At 37.0% G+C, this 11,223-nt stretch overlaps 1 pseudogene; it reads right to left on the reverse strand.

Moving 5' to 3' along the window:
- Positions 1-1,249: 1,249 nt before the first annotated feature.
- On the reverse strand, positions 1,250-10,109 carry LOC120120542 (annotated as a pseudogene).
- Positions 10,110-11,223: the final 1,114 nt, after the last annotated feature.

Here is an 11,223-nt window from a genome sequence, read left to right on the forward strand (position 1 = left end):
TAAATATTTTTTCATAACCATATACAATACATATATATTTCTTCATATTTTTTTCATATGTGATATACATATATCATACATAGTCGAAAGACTCGACTTAAACTTGAAAATCAATCTACTAATTATTAAAAATTGAGTTATTCGAGTTGCATTTTACAACTCGATTTGAACTTGAATTTTTTTTAATCGAGTCGAGTTTATGAAATTATAACTTGGAGTCGATTTGAGTCAATTTTTTTTTCAAATCGATTAAAAAATCAATTTTTTGAATTCATCCCTAGTTGTGACAAAAAATTGACTTGCTTCAATACCAGTTACTTGCATTCTAAAAGTAAATCAATGATATTAAATTCGTAGCATTTGTTTTTTTATTAAAGTTCGTTAATATGTCTCGGTGAACGACATTGAATTTGATTTCAAATCACAATCTCAAATGAAATAATCTTGAATTGGAATTCATAATAGGCTATAAGTTAACATGTAAGTGAACTAATAACGATTAACTATTTTTTTTTAAAGATTAGGTTATGGTTAATAAATTTAATAACCAACTGTTTAAGTTGAACAATACAATTAACCGACCGTGAAAACCCTCAATAACCGATTGTTTATTCACAATGCGAGTCTCAATACCTGCCATTCATTTTTGTTTGTTTTTAGTATCAGGTGACTGTCAGGATTGCTGAAGTGCAAAGATGGGTTATGGTTGAGCTGTGGGGATGAAAGGATTATAGCGTTCACAACGAACCACAAGGACCGGCTTGACCCACCGTTTCTACGTCCCGATTGAATCGATGTGCAGATCCAAATGTCCTAGATAACTCCATTCGGGTTCAAAATGTTGCCTTCCAATTACCTCAGGATAACAGAGCAGCCACGGTTCACGGAGATCTATGAATTGCTGAAGACGACGAAAGGGATCCCTGCAGAAGAGGGTGACCTGTTGATTTAAAGGAAGGATTGAAGAAGTGTTGCAGGGTCCAATTCGGTTTCTTGAAACCAAGCTAAGCGACGGTCAAGAAGATGCAGCTGCCGAAGTGCATCTGGAACAAGGCCAAGCAGTAGAAGATGAAGATCTAATACCAGAAATGGAGGATCTACCAAACATTAATCATTTTAATTGTTGGGACACTGAATAGGCTTATTTAAAAACCGAACAGTTCATTGAACGAATATTCATGTACATAATACATACTAATCCAATTTCAAGCCTCAAACAAGCTTCTACTCTTCGATCAAACTAAAGACCTTAAAAAAACCTCATGTCATCTTCAAATGCTTCCCCATGTCGTATCTTGGTCATTGATCCATCTTCTTCAACCTGAAACCATTAGTTTGAAACCCTAATTTATCTTCTTCTCCTTTTCTTTTCTTTTTCCAGGGAAATTATCATTCAACAACTATATGCGGAAGTTTTCGTTTAACAATCAAATTTAACACGAACCAATGCTAAGAAATGATCATGCTGATAAGGGTAATTGCTGATTTAAAAATGAACTTGCCATAAATAGAAACAAGGTTAAATTGTGTATTTGTGTTACCCAGTACTCAGGTGGGCGCATCTTGAGATTGTAAGTTGATGCCATGCTCATGCAGTAAGCACCTGCATCGAGCACGACCAGGCCACCCCTGCAAAAATAGAATCCCGATTAATGCAGATAATTGATACTCCAATCAGTCCAGTATAGATAAAACTGGATACCCTAGCTGGGGTGGACAGTTCTCTCTCCTTTCCCAAGAAATCAACAGATTCACAAACAGGGCCAACAACATCGAAGGTAGAAACCTCTGCATCAGGAGCAGGAGAAACCAACTCTATATGCAGCAATCATATATGAACGGGTTTATTGAAACAGTATGGATATAAAGTTATGATTTTAGAAAAACACGAGAAATTCGACTAGGGTTAATTCATATCTTTAAAGGTTCAAAGTATTCTCAAAACAGAAATTAAATGGGTCTGCATGAATCGTAGACTAAACAGAGATTAGGTGAAGCTGGCCAAATTGATAGTCGATAATCAACTATTTAGGTCCAAGTTCAATCGACTGCACCTAGGACAGAGGCATTGTTAAAACCAGCTGCTAGATAATTTTGACTGTATTTGCATGTTCATGAAAGCTCAAACTTGATGGTTGATCATTGGAACCGATGATACTTACTTGGTAAGCATCATAAAGACTAGGACGGATAAGTTCAGCCATACTGCCGTTGTTAAGAGTAAAGAAACTATTTGTACAGCTAGGGGTTAGTTAGATAATTAGTTAGGCAGTTATATTGTAACTAATTCTATTGTAAAAACTATATAAGTGGTGCATATGAAGAAAATTAATAATACAGAGGCATTTAAGTAAACTTACTGTTTTAACATGGTATCAGCCAAAATTTCGATCCATTCCTCATTTCATTTCGTTTGACTTTCTCTTGTATACTCCTTTTCCTTTTTTTCATCTAAGTTTCTCTCCTTTTTTCTTTCTTTCTGGATTCACGATGCCTCTTGCCGATGAAATGCTTGGTTTCACTCATCCTTTATATCTGCACCCCTCTGATATGCCGGGCTTATTGCTCGTTTCTTAGCCAACTACAGTGTGTGGAGCCGCTCGATGAAAATTGCTTTGCTTGCAAAAAATAAACTAGGGTTTGTTGATGGTTCCTGTCATCGGAGTGCGTACGACGGTGATTTGCAATTACAGTGGGATCGCTGCAACGCCGTTGTTTTGTCATGGATTCTCAATGTAGTCAGCAAGGATTTGTCAGCTGGGCTTGTCTTCTCTTCCAGCGCTGCTTCAGTTTGGAGTGATTTACAAGAATGCTTCGATAAGATCGATGGGTCGCGCATCTATTTCTTACATCGCGAAATTGTTACGCTCTGTCAGTGGGATTCCACGATTTCTGAATTTTTTACTCGCCTCAAAATGCTATGGGATGAGTATGAATCCCTAATTCTATTCACTACTTGCGAATGTGCAGTGTCTCAGCATAATATGAGGCATTTGGTTCAGCAGAAATTATTTCATTTTTTGATGGGCTTGAATGATTCTTATTCAACAATCCGAAGTCAAATCCTGATTATGCAACCTTTGCCAACGGTTAATCAAGCGTATTCGATGTTACTTCAAGAAGAGTCACAGTGTTTCCATCTTTCTGTAGTTGCTGTGCCAGAACTATGGCTCTGTTTTCCAGTTCGGGTAGTTAGTCTAATCGCAGGCGTTTTGCTGAAACCTGCGATTATTGCAACGTTAAGGGGCATAAAAGGGATCAATGTTATAGGTTGATCGGGTTTCCTCTAAATTATAAGTTCCAAAAGAAGAAAGGAGTGTCTGGTGATTCTGTTAATTCCAGCGTATCTTCTGCGTCTACAGCTCCACAAGCTTCTGCTCCTTCTGCTCCGGATTTTACTCAAGAACAGTATAACCAAATCCTGCAGCTGTTGAAGAAGCCACCTTCTGCTGAGTCTGCTATCAACCTTGCAGGTATCTTGTCTTCTGATTCTTTGTCTTCTAATAATACACTTTAATGGATTATTGACACAGGGGCTACAGACCACATTTTATCCGATTTTAAGAGCTTGCATTGTCCTGTGTATTGTGATTCTCCTACGCGTTTAATTCACCTCCCTGATGGTAAAACAGTTCCTGTAACTCACCTTGGCTCTTATTTTCTTACCTCTGAATGTAAATTGGAAAATGTTCTATTTGTTCCTCAATTTCATCACAACCTACTTTCTGCTTCTAAACTAACCTGTGACCTTAATTGTTTTCTCACTTTTTATCCTGATTTTTTGCCTTCTTTAGGATCTCTCCACTGGAAAGATGAAGGGGATTGGTAGACAGTCTAAAGGATTGTATTTCTTTGAATCATCTTGCTCTAAGTCTGGTTTGTCTGTTCATTCTTTACCCAATGTAATGCATTCAACTAGTGCTGTTTCTTGTATGTCTTCTATTAGTTCAACAACTTGTCTTTGGCATGCTAGACTAGGACATGCTGGTTTTTCAAAGATGAATAAATTGAATTTTCTGAGTACTGTTAAGCTTCAGCAACATTGTGTTCATAAATGTTCTATTTGTCCTTTAGCTAAACAAACTAGGCTTCCTTTTCCCCTTAGTACATCTCGTTGTCCTGTACCATTTCAACTTATTCACATTGATCTTTGGGGTCCATATCGAGTATCTACACATAGTGGTCATCATTTTTTAACCATTGTTGAAGACCATACCCGAATGACTTGGTTGTATCTGTTGAAGCATAAGAATGATGCCCGTGTACAATCTTAAACAATTTCTTTCTATGGCCAAAACCCAATTTTCTGCTTCAGTTCAAATCATTAGAAGCGATAATGGTTCTGAGTTTTTTAATTCAGTTTGTTCACCTTTTTTTTCTTCCATTGGCCTTATACACCAAAGTTCATGTGTTGGTACTCCTCAGCAGAATGGGGTTGCCTAGAGAAAGCATAGACATGTTCTTGAAGTTGCTCGTGCCTTACGATTTTAGTCCAAAGTCCCTCTTAAATTTTGGGGTGAATGTGTCATTACTGTCTGTTACATAATTAATAGATTACCCTCCTCTGTTATTCAATGACAAACACCCTTTGAGAAACTTTATCATAAAACCCCTAATTTGTCTCACCTATGAGTTTTTGGTTGCTTGTACTATGCCACTAAACCTAAATACACTGACAAATTTTCCTCCAAGGCTATTCCCTCTGTGTTTGTTGGTTATTCATCTACTCAAAAAGGATACATACTTTTTGATCTTGAAGCCAAAATCTTTTTTGTCAACAGGGATGTTATTTTTCATGAAGATGTGTTTCCCTTCAAACTGGCTTCTCTTAATTCTGTTTCTTTTTCCCCCTCCAATCCTCATATTTCTGATTCAGATTTCTTGAATATTTCTTTTCCTGACTTCCCCACCAGCATCTTAAACTCTTTCTCCTGAACCTTCATCTGAGTCTCAACAAGCCTATTCCTGATTCTCAACTTGATCCTCATTCTGCTTCCAGTGATCCTGTAGATAATCTTCTTAATGCTTCAACACATGTTGTTACTTTGGAGTCTGATCCTATGGTTTTTAGGTCTCAATCTAATAAAACTTCTTCTCGGGTTTCTAAACCTCCTTCATGGTTGAGTGACTACATTTATACCTGCCAATCCACTTCCTTTCCAGGTCAATATCCCATATCTAGCCATATTTCTTATTCCCATCTACAATGGTGTACACAATCTTTTCTCTTTTCTATTACTCATTCTGTTGAACCTAAAACCTTTCTTGAAGCCAAGTCTGATACTAGATGGGTTAAGGCAATGCAGGAAGAAATTCAAGCTCTTGAGTTGAATAATACATGGTTTCTTGTTCCTTTGCCTCCAGGAAAAGTGTGTATTGGTTGCAAATGGGTCTTTAAGGTTAAACTCAAAGCCTTTGGTGAAGTTGAAAGATTTAAGGCTCGACTGGTTGCTAAGGGTTATAATCAAAGGGAAGGAGTTGATTTCGTCGATACTTTTTCTCCTGTTGCCAAGCTTACCACAGTTAGGTTTGTTCTTGCACTTGCTGCAATCTTTGATTGGCCTCTGTGGCAAATGGATGTTCATAATGCCTTCTTGAAAGGTGATCTACTTGAGGAATTTTACAAGGAGTTGCCTCAAGGTTTTTATAGTCAGGGGGAGAATGTTGTGTGTATACTACAAAAGTCTCTCTATGGCTTAAAACAAGCCTCAAGACAATGGAATGCTAAGCTCACAGAAGCTCTTATCTCAGCAGGTTATGATCAAAGTAAACATGATTATTCTATGTTTACTAGGAGACAAGGGGATCATATTGTAGTACTTCTAGTTTATGTTGATGATCTGTTAATCACAGGGAATGATGCTAAGATGATTTCATAATTAAAAGAGGTATTGCATAAGAACTTCAAGATGAAAGACTTGGGTGAATTGAAATATTTTCTTGGCTTGGAAGTTTTAAGGACAAAAGAAGGGATTTTGTTAAATCAGAGGAAGTATGCTCTTGAGCTTATTCAAGATGCAGGAATAGGGGGTGCGAAACCAGTTGCAACACCCTTGGAACATAACACTAAGCTTACCACAGTGGAGTATGATCGTTTCCTACAACAAAAAAACAAAGGTGAAGAATATTTAGCTGACAAAGCAGAATTTCAGAGATTAATTAGTAGGATGCTTTACTTAACACATACAAGGTCTGATATAGCCTTTTCAGTTCAGCATCTTAGTAAGTTTATGCATCAACCAAAGAAAGAACACATGGAGGCAGCTCTTAGAGTGGTAAAGTACATAAAGAATAATCCTAGTTTGGGAATTTTTTGAAAGCTTCAAGTAGTTGTCAACTTGTGGCTAGTTGTGATTTGGATTGGGCAACATGTCCAATGACAAGAAAATCAGTGACATGTTTCTGTGTAAAGCTAGGAGATTCACTAGTTTCATGGAAATAAAAAAAACAAAGCACCATATCGAGGTCTTCAACAGAAGCTGAGTATAGGAGCATGGCAGTGACAACATCAGAACTAGTTTGGTTGCAAGGGTTGTTAAAGGAGCTTGGAGTTAACAACAATCAGCCTGCAAAGATTTTTAGCGACAGCAAAGCAGCCTTGCAAATTGCAGCAAATCCAGTGTTTCATGAGAGAACAAAGCATATCGAGATAGACTGTCATTTCATAAGAGAGAAAATTCAGCAGGGCTTGGTTCAAACCAACTTTGTACCAACTGCAGAGCAACAAGCTGATATTTTAACAAAAGCTCTTGGTGTTGCACAACATAAGTATTTTTTTATCCAAGTTGGGAGTTAAGGATGTATCACTTCCCAACTTGAGGGGAGTGTTAAGAGTAAAGAAACTGTTTGTACAACTAGGGGTTAGTTAGAGAATTAGTTAGACAATTATATTGAAACTAATTCTATTGTAAAAACTATATAAGTGGTACATATGAAGTAAATTAATAATACAGAGGCATTTCAGTAAACTTACTGTTTTAATAGCCATCAATCACAATGAATTTTTTTTGTACCATTAGTTTTGACACCGGTGACACGATTGACTAAGCAGCAAGTATTTGCAATGAGTGATCTCCCTGGTTCAATGATGAGATTAAGATTTCTTGAGATTACGAATTCTCTTACCTACACCAACCACCAAATAAAAAAAAGAACAATAATATTAGTCAAAATGAACACTCCAAGCATATCAATATTGGTGTTTCATATATGATAGAAAGAAGATTATGGCCGTAAGTACCATAGCATTTTATATTTTGAACTGTAACTCATGATGCGTCTGTCAGTCTATTATAAAAAGTAACTTTACATGAAGGATGTAAAGTATTAAAAAGCCAATAAAGTAGCTGCTATGGAACTCCTATTTCTTCCACCAGCTAGCCAAATAAATTCATGCATGAATAGGCCAGCCATAGATATTATGACAACAATTTGCAAGATTTAGAGGTCTGAGCCTTACAGTGTCAATGAGATCTCTAGGTGTGGGAAGGACAGCACCACTATGGTAGTAATCTATTCCCAAACCACCTCCAATGTTCAAATAATCAACTTCAAAACCTCGGGCACGAATTTCATCAATGTAATTGACCATAAGAACAGCAGCATCCCTGAATATATCCACCTGAACAACAATACATGAGAGTTTCATAGAACTTGACCAGCAATTTGTGAAATAGGTTCAGACAAACAATAATGTCACACACAAAATAAACGATGTCGACAGACTGATAGGAGAATCCAAGAAACAACTTTTGGGACAATCAACGAGTATCAGTTGATCTAGCATCAGTTAACTTGGTAATCTGAGAAGTATTGGGTTAACCACAGAAACCTACCCTCAAATTTATCTCTTGCCAGATTTAACTTGCAGAAAGGCAAATCGAATAAACTTAATGTCGTTGATACCTTGGTAATGGTAGAACCAAGATGACAATGGCCCCCCGACAAGCTTCAGTTCATTAGGGTGTGCCTTTACAGCATCCAGAAACCACTGCAGCTTCTCATTCCTAATACCAAATTTAGAGTTCTTGTTCCCAGTAGCAACATATGGATGTACCTACAGATTAATAGCGAAATCATAACAAAACCTAATTATAACTCAGTTGAAAAGCATGCTCCAAGTATCACGTCTATCTTTTAAGTCTTTAATGTCCCCCCCTAGAATTAATGTAATCCTCAAAGCTAGGTTTAAGTTGCATTACCAAAATGGAATCATCTTAAGTAAATTTAATAGCCATCCCATCATGCATCATCAACTTGATAGCTGGTAGTACAGTGCAGTAGGCAGCAGGATTTCAAGCTAAGGAACAATAATCTGGTTCTCGAGTATACTAAAACTGGTGCAAGAGAAAAACGGAATAAAAAGGCAGCCATGAGGTGGTTTAATGGACAGAGAATCATCACGGAAATGAAGATTAAATAAAAGAGGTTAAAAAAGGCAAAAATTGGGTTGAAATTTCTGTTGATCACACTTCAGCAAACCAATATGTACTATGAGAAAGCTATGTATAGCAGCAGAATTAGGTCCTCATGCGCCATATAATAATTACACTAGAATGCAAGTTCCACGTTGTTTCTAACTATTTTATATGTACCTAAATTGTCTAAGGTCAGCTTAAAACCAAGTTTGATCAATTTAGTTATCCAAAGTTATCTTCTTTATAAAAACACCTCTAGATCACACACATTAATGCCCATGTAGTTAAAAGTATAATTACCACATTACCTGAGGATCCACATCAGGATTGATCCGAAGCAAAACATTAACCTTTCTGCCAGCAATTCTTGCAGCTGCAACAATATTCTCCAGATCAAACTCACTATCCACGTTCACAAAAACACCTTCTTTGGAAGCTAGTACCAAATCTTCCAAGATCTTCCCATTCCCATTAAATATACACCAACATATTTAGATATTAACACCAATCAAGCTAAATAAACAGTCAACAGGAACAACCAAATAGTTCCTACTCATAGTAACAAACAAATTTAACATAGCCCAGCGGATATTCGAAGCAGATAGATCCATTAAACACCATATTTCACTGTAATGATGGGTGCAACACCAACCTAAAAAGTCTAGCATTGACAATGACAAGCACAAGAGCTTACCCACATCAAGCTGTTACTTAATGTAGTGAAACCCTCCTTTTAAGATTGTAGCACTTACTCTAGACAACGTGACAAGCTTAAGAATACCACGTAGTTAATCACTCAAACAATATTTGAATGCTGCTTTACAACTAGCTTTTTTATTACTAGTACTAGTAACCTGTTTCACTAAAATGTTGCTGAAGTCAAATGCGAAACCAATCAAAATAATTATAAAAAATTAAATATAAACAAGTGATAAATGCAGTGCCCATTTAGTCATTATTGCTCAATATAGAAAGCAAAATAATGAATTTATTCACAAAGTTACTTTCTTTTTTAATCTAAAGAAGTCAAAAGAAGGTAGCTGACGAAAATATGAACAAAAGCGAAATGAAAAGCAAAAGTAAGCATTGTTCAATACAAGGAATTTACTTAGTTGAATCGCAGCCAGCAAGAGCCAACTTGAGTTCATTGCCACTAACAATCACAGCACCGCAACCCAACTTCCTCAAATGCTGCAAAAGCTTGAAATTATTGTTCGCCTTGATCGCCTATCCAATAGTGGAATTCTTCAAGCCTTCGAGAGCCTCCTTATAAGCTTCCACATTCCTAGTAATCTGAGGCTTACTATACAAATAAAACGGCCTCTTTTCAACATTTTCTATGACGTCCTGGACCTTTGTATCCTCAGTAGAGAAACCTGAAGATACTATTTTTTCCCTCCATTTATTACTATTATTTATTATTATTATTATTATTATTATTATTATTTTATTATTACAAACGAGCCAAGTCTGACCCAACCAGTTAATCCAAATACAGTGGCCCAGTTAACCCAAATGTGCAACCCTAAACCCGTTTAGGGTTTGTATCTAAGCCTCAACCGTCTCATCCATCCACCGTTAGATCTGGCATGATCCAACGGTCCAAGAACCTCCAGCAGGAAACCCTAGGGTTATGATACCCTAGGGACTACGCCAGCAGCCGCCGCTCCACGTCGCTCCAGCCGCTGCCATGCCCCAACAGAAGGCTCCAGAAGTTCCAACGCCAACCGTCCACGTTATGGCCCTAGGTTGAGTCACCACTGGGAGTCCGGTGACTCACCAGACTCCACTCTTTTACCCGGTCCGATGGTCACACCGGTGATGGCTATAAAGCCATCACCCCATCTGCAAAGAAAAAAAAACCCACAGGCCACAGAGAGACAAAACCGAGAGAAAAGATACAAAAACGGAGAGCAACAACACAACAACCAACAAACAAAAAAAAGGGAGAGAAGCTTACCGAGGAAGCCCCGACCACCGGACCTCTTCAAACGTCACTGAAACCTTCGAAAATCGAAGGTATTTTCTTAGATTTGCTCCGATCAGGAGCTGTTTAGGAGAAAAGAGCATCGGAACCGTCATTAGGACGGTCCGATCTACATGGTGGTGTAAAAATAATTTTTTTCGGCCACCGGATACGGTGGCCAGCGGTGAGAGTCACGGCGGCAGACGGCTGCCGCCCGGTGACCGACTTCCCTCCGATGAGGGAAGCTAGAGAGAGGGGAGAGCATTTCATTTCTCTCTCAGTTAGAGAGAGAATAAAAAAAAAATGAAATGAATGCTGGCCCTTCGGGCCAGCCGATTTGAGCTTTAAATAGCCCTTCCCGAACGACGCCGTTTCGGGGAGGGCTATTTGTGTAATTAAATAAAGGTTAAATCCTTTCCGCAGTCATCCTAATATGTAAACTTTACATTTTAGTCACTAAATCAATTTATAATCCTTTTAATTCGGTTCTTTAAATTTATTTTTATTTATTTTAGTCCTTTGTATTAAAATAATATATTTAGGGTAAATAACAGATTTAGTCCGTTAATTTTAATAATTAATATTTTAATCTGAATAGTATGTTTTAATTTATTTTAATCTAATATCCGAATTTTATATAATTTTATTTTAGTCACTAAATTAATAAATAAGGAAATATCATGTTTAATTCCTATAATTTTGATTAATTATGAATTAGGTATTTAATTTCAATTTTACTATAATTTAGTCATTAATTTTAAATATTTTCATTTATTTTACTGCTTTTAAATATATAGTTCTAATTGTATTCTTATTGTTTTAATTTACTTGTTTATATAT

The sequence above is a fragment of the Hibiscus syriacus genome, unplaced genomic scaffold, assembly GCF_006381635.1.
Source record: "Hibiscus syriacus cultivar Baekdansim isolate YM2019G1 unplaced genomic scaffold, ASM638163v2 tig00110339_pilon, whole genome shotgun sequence".
In the NCBI taxonomy this organism is placed as follows: domain Eukaryota; kingdom Viridiplantae; phylum Streptophyta; class Magnoliopsida; order Malvales; family Malvaceae; genus Hibiscus; species Hibiscus syriacus.